At 35.9% G+C, this 12,038-nt stretch overlaps 1 protein-coding gene and 1 long non-coding RNA gene across 2 annotated transcripts in view; one reads left to right on the plus strand and one right to left on the minus strand.

The window, feature by feature from the left end:
- Positions 1–12,038, minus strand: part of rptor (regulatory associated protein of MTOR, complex 1) — a 362,931-nt gene that overhangs the window by 72,199 nt on the left and 278,694 nt on the right. The window lies entirely within an intron of this gene.
- LOC109916986 lies at positions 1,278–6,515 on the plus strand. Its single transcript, XR_007264542.1, has 3 exons — positions 1,278–1,355; positions 4,035–4,079; positions 6,428–6,515. It is a non-coding gene; the product is annotated as an uncharacterized LOC109916986 (long non-coding RNA).

Raw genomic sequence — 12,038 nt, forward strand, 5'->3', positions numbered from 1 at the left:
TGCTGCTTGGCCTGCTGTGTTCATCCAGCCCTGCACCTTGTTGTCTCGGATTCTCCAGCATCTGCAGTTCCTACTATCTCTGATTAGCTTTAGATTTCCATCTCTTCCCTCCAGGAAACATTTGCCATGCACTTAGTATTGCCCCCAGCAATTTAATGGAATTCAGGTGGTCGTCATGTAGAGAATTCCAAACAGTTTTCCTATCTCACAAACCCGTAATAGATAATGAAACTTGCAGTGTAATTATTGCTTTAATAGTCAGTCAGATTAATGAGCATTAATTTATATGAAGTTTTTACCTTAACCTTGAAGTGATGATCCAAAAGTCAGATGTAATGAACTATTTTGAACTGAGTTTTTAATCATGACCAAGATGTGATGTATAAGTGCTGAGAGAGGGGCCATCTGCCTCCCTGCAATAGCTCCAGGAAACAGGTAGGAGTTCTGACAAGAGAATAAATTTGGACAGAGAAGACAGTAGATCATTTTATAAAAAGCTAAATGTGTCCAATATGCAACACTATCTCTTTCACACCCTGAAACTAAGATGGGTGGATTTTAAATAAGTATCTGATACTGAAACTCACTACTTGTTTGTGCATTCCTTTTCAAAACAATGTGTTGAAAGGAAGTATCTCAGTCAATATGAAACAGGATAACTCATTAATTATGCATTAGGTACGGAACTGTAATATGGGTGAAAAATTAGAATATTAAACACTAATTTGGTTTCATTTGACAGCTCTAATTTTGACAGTTATCCAAATAATACTTTAGAATTCGTGGTTATAAAACTAAATAGTTTTACAAACAATCTATTATTGCCATCACGACACTTCTCTGGGCAATTTGTATCAGAATTACATTATAGAAATGAACTTTTTAAAAACCATAATCCAGTTGTTCATCCATTAGTGGAACATCATGGCTCATGCTCCTGTAATTATTGTTATATGATGTAAAGCAAAGCTATACTGATTGTTTAATGACATTGAATGCTACTTTGTATGTTTATCCTTTGTAATGAGACAAATTACATGACCAGTAATGACTTGTGTAACTCTTCAAACAGTTGCCACTTTTAATAGAAGTACAAATTTCACATGAAATGGTTTGCAAGGATTAACTGTGATTTTTGTCTAACACTTATTGTATGTTTCAAGTTTGTCTGAACAATTAATATTTATAACCAGTATGTGAAAGATTTCAGAGATGGAAAAAAATAAGTTGAATCTTGTACATTGACCAGGAAAAAAATTTCACCATTTTGTCTTTGTAGACTATTATGGACCAATTCAACCCCAGCTTGAAAAACTTCATCGCAATGGGAAAGTCTTATGAAAAGGCACTTAGCAGTAAGTTTTGTCCATTCACATATTAATCATGCTTTATAACCTGATTTTATTTTTTAATATCCATTTATATTAATGTCTGCGTTGTCCTTGTTTGTTTTTCCTTGTGTAAGTATGTTTGCTCATCTGCATGCATTCTCCTCTGGCTAGGCGGGTGATGTGGTCACTGACTCGTCAACAGCTTCTAATCCTAATGATTTTTTGCTCAGCTTGTAGCTGTGGAGTGAGACAGAAGTGTCCCTTTTCTGCCCAAACTGTTCCCACTCAGTGGTCCTACTGAGAATTAATGAAACTTGGTGCACCATGTAGTGGACGATTTGAATAGTAGAGGTCACTGCTGCGATTTTAACTCTTTACCACAGTGAATTTTAGAGACTGTCTTAATTACTGTACCATACCATCAGCTGTACAAGCTGAAACCATGTTCTATAGTTAATGTTGTCTGCCAAGTAACATTATGCAATAAACAAAACTGCACTAAGATATTGTATTTAGTATCTGTAAAATGTAGTGCCTACAAAAAGATCATTTTAGCAAGGGCTCAAATCTAAATTTTTTTTAAGAATCTTTCATATTGCCATTGTTTCAATTTGATAGTTTCAGGTTCCTACAATGCAACTTTGACATGCTAGTGAAATTAGTTTAGCAGCATATCAGAGCAACAGAAGCTCCATTTTCTGCCTCTTTCAGCAAGCTGTAGAGTTTCTGAAAGAACACATTCAGAAATTTAGAGTTAATGTCTTCAACAGTACCGCACCAGGAACGTCTGTACAGAAGAGGTCATGTCAAGCAATGTATTCCACTTGATTATTTTCACATCTGGATTTGGATGAGACATGCTGAGTTGTATTAATTTTTTTTTTGCCTGATGTAAGTTTTGCACTAGGTAGGGTGGATTTCTTATTTAAAAACAGTCAGTTGTGTTGCTTCTTTGTAAGTCTGTAAGATTCCTCTGTGTACTCATTCTAACAATTACTGGTTAAGTGTATGTGAATCTTTTTGCTTGTGTTAATTTTTCACCAGTAATACCTCTTGTTTTATTTTTACAATTATGCTGAAAAGGTAGGTGTAAATGGGATGGAGATGACAAATAGACTATTGAAAATTTAGTGACTGGAAGTCAGGCTTAATATGATTAGTATGCTGAATTGATATTAGTTGAAAGTCTCCATGATGACAGCTGTAAATAGTTGTCAAATGAATTTATGGTCACAATCATAATTGTTTCTTTCTCTTTTGGAGAGACTGCAATCAAAATTGAGTGAGCATAATGACGGTTGTTATCAAGGAAATTCTTTTTTAGGATTGAGGTGGATATTGAACCAATGTAGAAACACGTATGAATTACACATTAGCTAAAATCATTGAAAATGCAGTACAACGGAGACCATTTGGCCCATCGTGCCAATATTGACTTTTTGAAAGAACCATTCAATTAGTCCGACTCTTGGTCTCTTTCCATAGCACTGGAAGTTTTTCCACTTCAAGTATTAATCAATTTCACTTTGAAAATTATTACTGAATCTGCTTAAAGTATCCTTTCACGCAGTGGAGTCCAGATTGTAACTTGCGAGTCTGTAAGGAAAAACTGCGAAAATGCATTGAGATTTTTGGGCGTCTCTTATTAAACTGTCTCTATTAAAGGAATACAACACCAGTCTTTCTAATCCCTCAATGCAAGTAAATCTTCTATCCTTGAGACTCTTGTGTTAAAACTCCTCTATATCTCTGTAAACCCTTGACAGACCTCCTAAACATGATACCTAAAACTGGACATAACACACCAATTGGAGCCTAGGTAGTGTTCTATGAAGGCTCTACATAACTTACTTGCTTTGCACTCTGTGCTTTTATGGCCAGAGTACAATATCACACAGCAGGCACGTTGAGGTCTAGAGCTTTCAATACAGCCCCAGGGTTTACAGATGCATATCTTAGCTGATGCCAAACAAAAAGTCTGTAGCACAGAAAACAATGTCAGTTAGTTTATTTACTTGGATTGACACAAAACATTTGTATCAAAATCTAAACTGCATGTTACAAATATCCAAGAAAATTGATGACTGTGCAATTTGAAAAGTTCACCTGTTAACAACTAAAATAATAGCATATGCAGACTACTAAAAAAAACATTTTTGGAGCCCTAGTGAGATACTGAGTTGAAACAAGCGTACAATTTAAATGTTTCCTTTTTGATTTGATTCGGTGTTAGACTATTGTGGTAGCACATTTGCTAGTAAAAATTCCAAATCCTATCCAATTGAAATTCCACTGTTGCTATGGGAGGTCATTAAAACACTAATACTCAGATAAATAGTAATCTTGGGGCTTGAATCTAAATCTTTCTTAAGATGTTTTCATATTGCCATTGTTTTAATTTGGATTCAGTAAGCAAGCTTTTAGTTTTGATGCTTGAAAATCCTGCTCCTAATTGCAGCCTGGTGGCAACACTTACAAGTCTACAGATTTTGCAGTCAGGTTAAAGGAGACAGGAACCACTTCCTGGATGCCAGTCTCCTGGAATCCAAACTGAAACAACTTCAATAAAACCAAGTGGCTTCCATGGTAAATTTTTACTGGTGGTTGTAGCTATCACTAGTTCTGCTGGGAACACCATCCTAAATTTTGTTTTTTTTTACTGTTACTGTTTTTCCTCAAACCTTTTCTCAAACATTACCTCAGGCCACATGGGTGCAGAGAAAATTTGGATCAAGAAAGCCAGAACAGGTGAGAAATACTACCGTATGTGCAATGAATCAAAGTATATTCGTGCATGTACGGGCGCTGCATTTTGTTATTGCTCCACCACCTAATTCCATCACTGATGTTGATTTTTTTTAAAAAGCCACACCAGAGTAATGGAGAGTGAAAGTATGTATTCAGAACTGTGTTTTTTTTTTGAAACCCCTGATGGGCAATATACTACTTGCATTTCAGGCTGATTTGACAATATGCAGATGCTCCTTATGACTAGATTATCCAACTAGTATTAAATTCGAGCCCTGAATTTTTGTTTGTGACTCTTTTTATTGTAATGAATATTTTGATTGTAATTTTGTGGTGTAAAATTCATAGTGTGACGAGGTAAATGGTTGCTGTGCAGAGTTGTATAAATTACTTTCCTGCTACAAAGAAACCCAAGAAATTCATGTATATTGTCTGAAAAGTGCAGTGGTAAGACTCATCACCGGAGTCTGGTTCAAATACCAGGATTGTCTAATTTTGGGATCCTCCAGCCATATTTATAGTGTGTCCTTAACACATATTTGCTTTGAAATTAAGAAAAGTCTTGCTGGACTAGAACCTTTAATCTTATGATGTGAAAGTAGACAAGAATTCTGTCTTTCCCTCTAGAAGATCCTTGTCAACCAATCAGCATATTGAAGGCCTTGGTCTTGGCTAGATTACTGCTAGGCTAAGGAGATTTCATGGAAATGAGCAACAAAGAAGGGGCAGCCCACACATTGAAATTAAGTTGAGTGTGGTATTCCCTTTTTTTGGTTAAGCAGCATAATATATATAAGTGTTCATATTGCAAAGTACAAGTGATCTGGAATAATGTAAATACGATTGTATTATCCTGAATTTTCAAAACTGTGGACCTGTGCAGCTAATCACCTGTAATTTCTTCCGAGATCTTTGCACAGATCTGTTTAGTGAAATTGTTTTGCCATAACAGAAAAGATATGTTTGTCTTAAATTTTTTGATATGTTACCTTGAGACTGCCATACAAAACTAGTTGAGTTGTTGTACCATGGGATCAATGTTCTTAGCTCAGTGGAAATGAAAGTAATATGTTGTTCCCTTCTCACTCAGCTATAATGGGCCATTTAAATCTCTGCATGTTACAAATATTTGGAAATATGTATTAAATTTAATATTTCTCTTTTTGGTGTTTTTTTTATAACTGGTTCTAATTTGCTTGAACTAATTTATTAAAAATATTATCCTTAATGAAAGTGGCAATACGTATCATTGTTGTAAAACTGGGATATGTATTGTGAAAGAAAAGTTTAGATTTAATACAGACAGTAACACAAGTGATACTACTACTGTAATGTGTTTCATCCTTAATATTTTTGTATCAGTTGATGATGGTATTTCAGAATTATTCCAGGAATAAAGCAGCTTAGAATTCATTGAAAGATAAAGCCTGCAATGCATCAACTATGAATAAAACTGAATTTTAGGAATGCACACTTCAGAATTTAATTCAGCTTTGTTTTTATTTAAGTTAGATAATTGGATTTAGTTTTAATATTGTTCAAGGAAACTGACACTTCCTGTCTTCTTCTTTATCGAGATAAAAGGGAATGTGAAATTGACAATGATAAACAGCAAGCTTATTAGGACTGGATGACCAATCAATTGTTTTTCTAAATGTTCGGTAAATATTATCTAGGAATAATTAAAATAAAAGCAATCAAACTTCATGGACTATTAATGTAAATGTTCTAATTGAAGCCCATTGGTTACTTCAATTTGTGTAATTCAGTTCCTGCTATATGTCCTTTAAAGTTTATGTACCTACACAGTGTATCATGAAAATGATCCAGTCAGCCATGCTTATACTTGTGTAACAAAAATCCAAATTGCTTTATTTTCTAACTTGTGTATGTGATTGGCTGTTAGTTGATGGTGAGTATACCAATATATAGCTTGTTGTGCTTTGATTTTTATTTAGGCTAATACCTTCTGATCAATATATATCCCAGCTACACTTTACAAAACGTATATCAACATTTCAAAGATATGGTTTCTCCTACAGGCTGTTTTGCTGTTGTTGCCTTCATTTTCCAGTTTAAGTCTGACAGAACCTAGAAATCTAAATGCAAAGTTAAATAAATCTACCTATAATTTGAAAGATTAACAAAATTGATTTCTTATTTGGAATTCTTCTCTAAAATGTAAAAATGTCAAAATTTCAAACCACGCCAGAATGATTAAAAAAACTAGACACGTGCGAAATATTGCGCGTAAATAGTTTGATCTCTGAAACTAGATAACTTTCGAGTACCCGTGCATTTTAAAGGTCTGATCAACAAATACAGTTTTTGAAATCTCAATGTTCCAGGTATGACCTTTGCTGCAAAAGGCTATTTTGAGGCCCTAGTGAAGATGGGTGAACTTGCCAGCGACAGTCATGCTTCCAAGGAGATGGGTAAGTAACAAGCATCACTGGACTATGAATGAGTTGCAAGTCTGTACTAATTGTAAAGATGTAGCTTTAGTTATGATTCCAATTAATTTGGCAATAAAAAAAAACTGGCTTTTATGATTTGATGAAAAGTGGAAGTGCTGCTTTAAAAGCTTATTTATGATTGCAATAATTAAGTGGTGGAACGTATTTGGACACAATTTTGTTTGAAAATATCTACATTATTCACAAGTGATAATCTCTAGCAAGCCTGGTGGAAGGTAAGAATATAAATTACTCAGGACTGATTTCTCCTGATTACTATTCCATGATCTAACTGTGTGAGAAGTATGCATAATGTGAGGAAAGAATTGGATTTAGCTTTGATGTCCCTGAAAGATGGATATCTTGCCAGACTTTCTGACACTTGTTGCTGTATAGGATTGTTAACAATCAATGACTTTCATAGGAGGTATTGGAGAGGTGTTTTCAGCAATGGAACCATACCCAGACCTAAATAACTCCCTCAGGATAGGAGGGAAGGAAGAACGTCATCTGGTTTTATGGTCTTGACTATTCCTGTATGGAATGCCATTCTTTTTATGTAATGTTGCAGTTTACTCTGTTAACATGTGGCCCCAAATACTTTCCATATTGTTCTGAAACTTACAAGTTATACAACAGTAGTTATGCATCCCATTCCCCCACTGAAAATTTAAGGAGAACAGATTCTTAATATAGTATTTCTGTATTTTTTTGCAAATTTTTGCCTTGTGTACATTTAATTTTATGTATTTTAGGTGGTTGTTATATGAATCCCTTGTAACCTCTTACCTTCCTTCCAAGCATGCAACCTCGAGATATTTGGGGTATAAGTCACTGGAGACATGTGACATGTCTCTATAATTATCTCTTATAGCTTAGTTAGTTCAGACATTAAATCAGCCGAGTTTTATTTTAAAAGTTTGACTTTAGAGCTCATTGATTAAATTACAGCTTTGAAGTCCTCTCCCAGCCTCCATTAATCTTTTGTCAGATATACTAATTGTCATAAGATACATTGATAACTAGCTATGCTCATGCTAACTGAACTGAGGAGGTGCTCATTATTTTATTTAAAGTTCTTGGTGATAATAATTATTCTATTTCATCTGTAAGCAAAATTGGCCTTTGAAGTAATGACATAAATAACGCATGCAGCCAAATTGCTTATTCTTTAGATATGTGATCTGTTGTAACTTGCAGAGCAGTTTATGTCCAATGAGAGTAGCTGTGATGTGAACTTCTAAGTTCTGTTTTTAGAATACACCAGCAAGATTCTAAAGCTTGGAGTATGGAATTTTAGTTCACAAATATTTGATTATTTATTTTTCTTCAACCGCCCTTGTCAAGTCATATTTTAACGATGCAGCTCATTGGCATTTGCTCTATGAAGATGATTTGCAATGGTACATCTGCTAACTTACATTAAAACAGACATGAGAGAATTGACCAGTACTTAAAGTGAAATGTGAATTAAGAGTAATTGAAAGAAAAAGAAATTGAATGTCTGATCATTGTTTATTTGTTTCTAGGATATGGGCATTGCTAGGTAACTCTGCACGTCCTTAATAGCTGTGAGAAAGTGGTGGTGGGCCTGTTTAGCAGTTTTCATATCAATTAATTGTTAAGCTACTTTGGCGGGAAGCTGGGTCAAGCACATTGCTGTTTTTACTGGAGTTCAGTGTAAGACAGATGGAGTGAGGACAGAAGTTTTCCTTCCTTAAATGATTATCGGTGAATCCGTTGGATTGTTGACATCTTAGAAGAACTTCATTGTTCCTTTTGCTTCACTGATATTGGCTTTTTACTCCTGATTTTTAATCAATTCAAATGCTAAAATACCGAATGACAAATTCTAACTTCGATTAGATAATAAAGTAATTTGCTTCAAATTTGTTTGACCTTTTGTTCAAATATTTACTTTGAACTTATTTTAACAAGCAAGTAGTTTTGCTGAAGTACGATACTCCTTGTCATTGTAGTGTATCTTCAGTAAAGAATTAGTTAACCTGAAATCATTGACATTCTCAATTTTGGGATATGTCCAAGCCTTTAAACAGTATTTGTCAGACTTGTGTGAATAGACCAAAGTGGTGAAATTTACTATGATAAATCTATCAAAGTAAAGGATATTCATGCTGCTGCATGAAATTAATTAATGTCTTGGTATGTGCAAACTAGTATTGGGAAAACAGAACATGCTAAGCAGATCCAGGTAGCCAGTGTTCCGATACATTGAAGGTAGCACAGTCAAATTTTGATCCTATATAGTTACATGACCTTTGGTTCCTTTGCCCATTTAACCTCATTCCTCCTCCCAGTTCAAGGACATTGTAAATCTGAGGTCTTGGATATATTTATATTCTGATCATGTGGGTGAGAAAGGATGTATTGGAACCACTTACTTTTGTATTGCTAACCAGCATACTAGTTTGCTAGCATAGTCCTATCCCCAGATTGTTTTCCTGGAGACAGCATCTGGCAATGAAAGGTTACCTGCCTCCCACGGGTGGATAGACAAATTAGGTAACAGGCTAATTAAAGGCACTTGGAACATTCCAGTTGCCTGAAGCTGGCCTCCGGTGGTAGAAAAGAGATGTCTGCCCTTAAGGCAAGATTTGAGGACCTCCCTGCCTACTGCGTGATGGTAGCCTGGCAGTTGGGGACTGCGGGACACAGCTAAGTTCTGACTCTTTCATTCTTTCTTTTTTTCTCTCTCTCTCTCTCACTCTGTCTCTGTCTATCCCTCTCTTACCTACAGCAGGAAGCAGTTGCTTCTTTTTTGCTGGATGGTCATCTTTGGCTGACCTTCCACTTTCAAGAACAAAAACAAAGTTGCTGGAAAAGCTCAGCAGATCTGGCAGCATCTGTGAAGGAGAAAACAGAGGTGCACATTTCGGGTCCGGCGACCCTTCCTCAGAACCCAATCCTGAGGAACGGTCACCGGACCCGAAATGTTAACTCTGTTTTCTCCTTCCCAGAAGCTGCCAGACCTGTTGAGCTTTTCCAGCAACTTTGTTTTTGTTCCTGATTTGCAGCATCCGCAGTTCTTTTGGTTTTCCATTTTTAAGAGCCTGCAAGCCACCCTTAATTGGATTGTGTTTTTTTTTTTAAACGGTTGGCCAATTTGTGGAAAATTACAGCTGTATAATAGCTTCCAGTGCAGTGTAGGCTTGGGACCCTATTTGATCCCAGTGCTGAATTCCCAATCCCAAAATTCAGATCCTACTTTTGGTCTTTATAGCTAATGTCACCTCTGTGTATTTAAAAATGTTATTATTCTGTTAAATTTCCCTTATTATCCCTCTTCAATACCTTATGATACAAGTACATTAGCCTTGATGTTTACTTCCAGTAACTTTTTATTAGTTATCATATTCTGATAAAGGGGATTTTTTGGGTTCATGTCTACATTTCATCCTCATTATCTGTTGCTTTGTTGCCCACAGATCCACATACTCGTGGCTTCGGCCCCAGACCCCTTTTTGTTTTTCTCATTTACTTTTCCAGTTTAATTGCACAGTCCTTTGCAGTACATGGGGAAGGTAGATTGGAGTGGTATCTTTTTTAGTTATCCGCGAAGAGTTGATATCCCTATTCCCAGCGGATAATAAGGATGAAGCATATGTAGATATAACCTGCTGATCCATTTGAGATCATGGTTGGTATTACCAATCATGTGCAGCTCATTTGCCTGCTCAACAGTTATGATGGTTGCTGATAAATGAACTTGTTTTTGATCTGTCTTTTGTGTTAAGGTATCAACTAATGCATTAGGGGAGCAAGAGATTATGCTGTGGAAGTTTTGACAGAAATCCAAGCCTTTCTTTTTAATCGCAACAGCTGTTTGTTTCCTATTTGCACACATACTGCATCACTCCGAGGACTGAACTATGTCTTGCAAGCTTTGTATAAATCAGTTAGTTTAGGCTGCATTATTCATTTTCTGAGAGTCTGCTGTAAATCATGATTTTCAGTTTCAACATCTTACTGTTTTAAAATGATTACATCAATGTCTAGGTGATAGATGTTCTGTAAACTTTTGCATTATAATGAACCTGATATTTATAAGGTAGGTGCAAGGTAGGCCAAAAAGTAACCACAGAATCCAGCATGTTGGCGAATGTGATCTTCTGCCATGTTTATCATTAAACATACAAAACAAAACACCCCATTGATAATGTATTTTTACCTGTCCTCTGGCCAAATTGGCAAGCTGGCTGACTAGTGATTCAGAACAGCAGTAGCAGAGGAACCCTTGGAATTCTTCACAGAAGTCTTGAAGGGCAAAGATCATCTATTGGAAGTTTGAAAGGACACAGGGTAAATGAGTGATCCTGTCAAGAGGAGGACAGAAGCTGTAATTGGCAGAGGTTACACTGAAGCCTTCCTTGAGGAAGCAGGACATCCAAAGCCAAGAAGAAGTGGAGCCGGCATCTCCTTGCTTCACTGTCAACACTCCTGATTCCCTGGTGAAAATCCTGTAGCAATGACATATTTAAATGGGGCTCCCCATAGTAAATGGAAACCCAATTTTAAATTTTGAATTATGTCCTGCAGTCCCACTTAAGTGTCCATGTGTCAACTTGGGTAGCATTTCTTGTTTTCATTTTCATTACTAACACTCTCCTGCAAATAGAGTTTAAAAGGAGAATTGTTATTAGTGCCCCCCCCACCGCAAAAAAGACCCACAGCAATTATTTGGCCTCTGAAATGTCATCTCAAGACTCTCAGTTCGACAGCAATTAGGGATGTACAACAAATACCAGCATTTCCAACAACAGCCACCCCATGGAAGAATTTAAAAAAAATGGGAAAAATAACTTTAATTTTTGCCTCTTATATTTTCAAAAATTTAAATTCTTAGATTGCTTGCTGTTTGAATTGAGAAGCCGTCAAGGCTACAATTTGAGTTGATTTGACCTGAATGTTAACTTGTCCCATAAAGAACAATTTGCATTTTTTTAACCACCCAACCACTTGTCAATTAAAATCGGTGAACAATAATTCTTTGCATTGAAACCTTTTTCAGAAGTCTTTTTCATTTCTACCTTTTAATCACTCTACCAGTTGCAGCTCTTTAAACTCCCAGGATACCATTTTCTTTCAGTTAACTTCCCTGATGAGAAAAAATAATATGAATTATTCAGCAATTAGTACCCTGACAGATCAACAAAAGTCTACTTTTCCAATTGGAAATACTGCATTGAAATCCAGATAATTAAATTAAGAGATGATTTTGTTGCTAATACTTATACATTTTAATATTCACCCATGTTTTTCAAAACACTACTTGATTAAGAATCTTGATCAGATGGGCAATTGGGCCAAGGAGCGGCAGATGGAGTTTAATCTGGATAAGTGTGAGGTACTGCATTTTGGAAAGGCAAATCAGGATGTGACTTAGACACTTAATGTTAAAGAACAAAAACAAAGTTGCTGGAAAAGCCAGCAGGTCTGGCAGCACCTGTGGAGGAGAAAACAGAGTTAACGTTTCGGGTCCAGT

The sequence above is a fragment of the Rhincodon typus genome, chromosome 23 (genome assembly GCF_021869965.1).
Source record: "Rhincodon typus isolate 14 chromosome 23, sRhiTyp1.1, whole genome shotgun sequence".
NCBI classification, from domain to species: Eukaryota; Metazoa; Chordata; class Chondrichthyes; order Orectolobiformes; family Rhincodontidae; genus Rhincodon; species Rhincodon typus.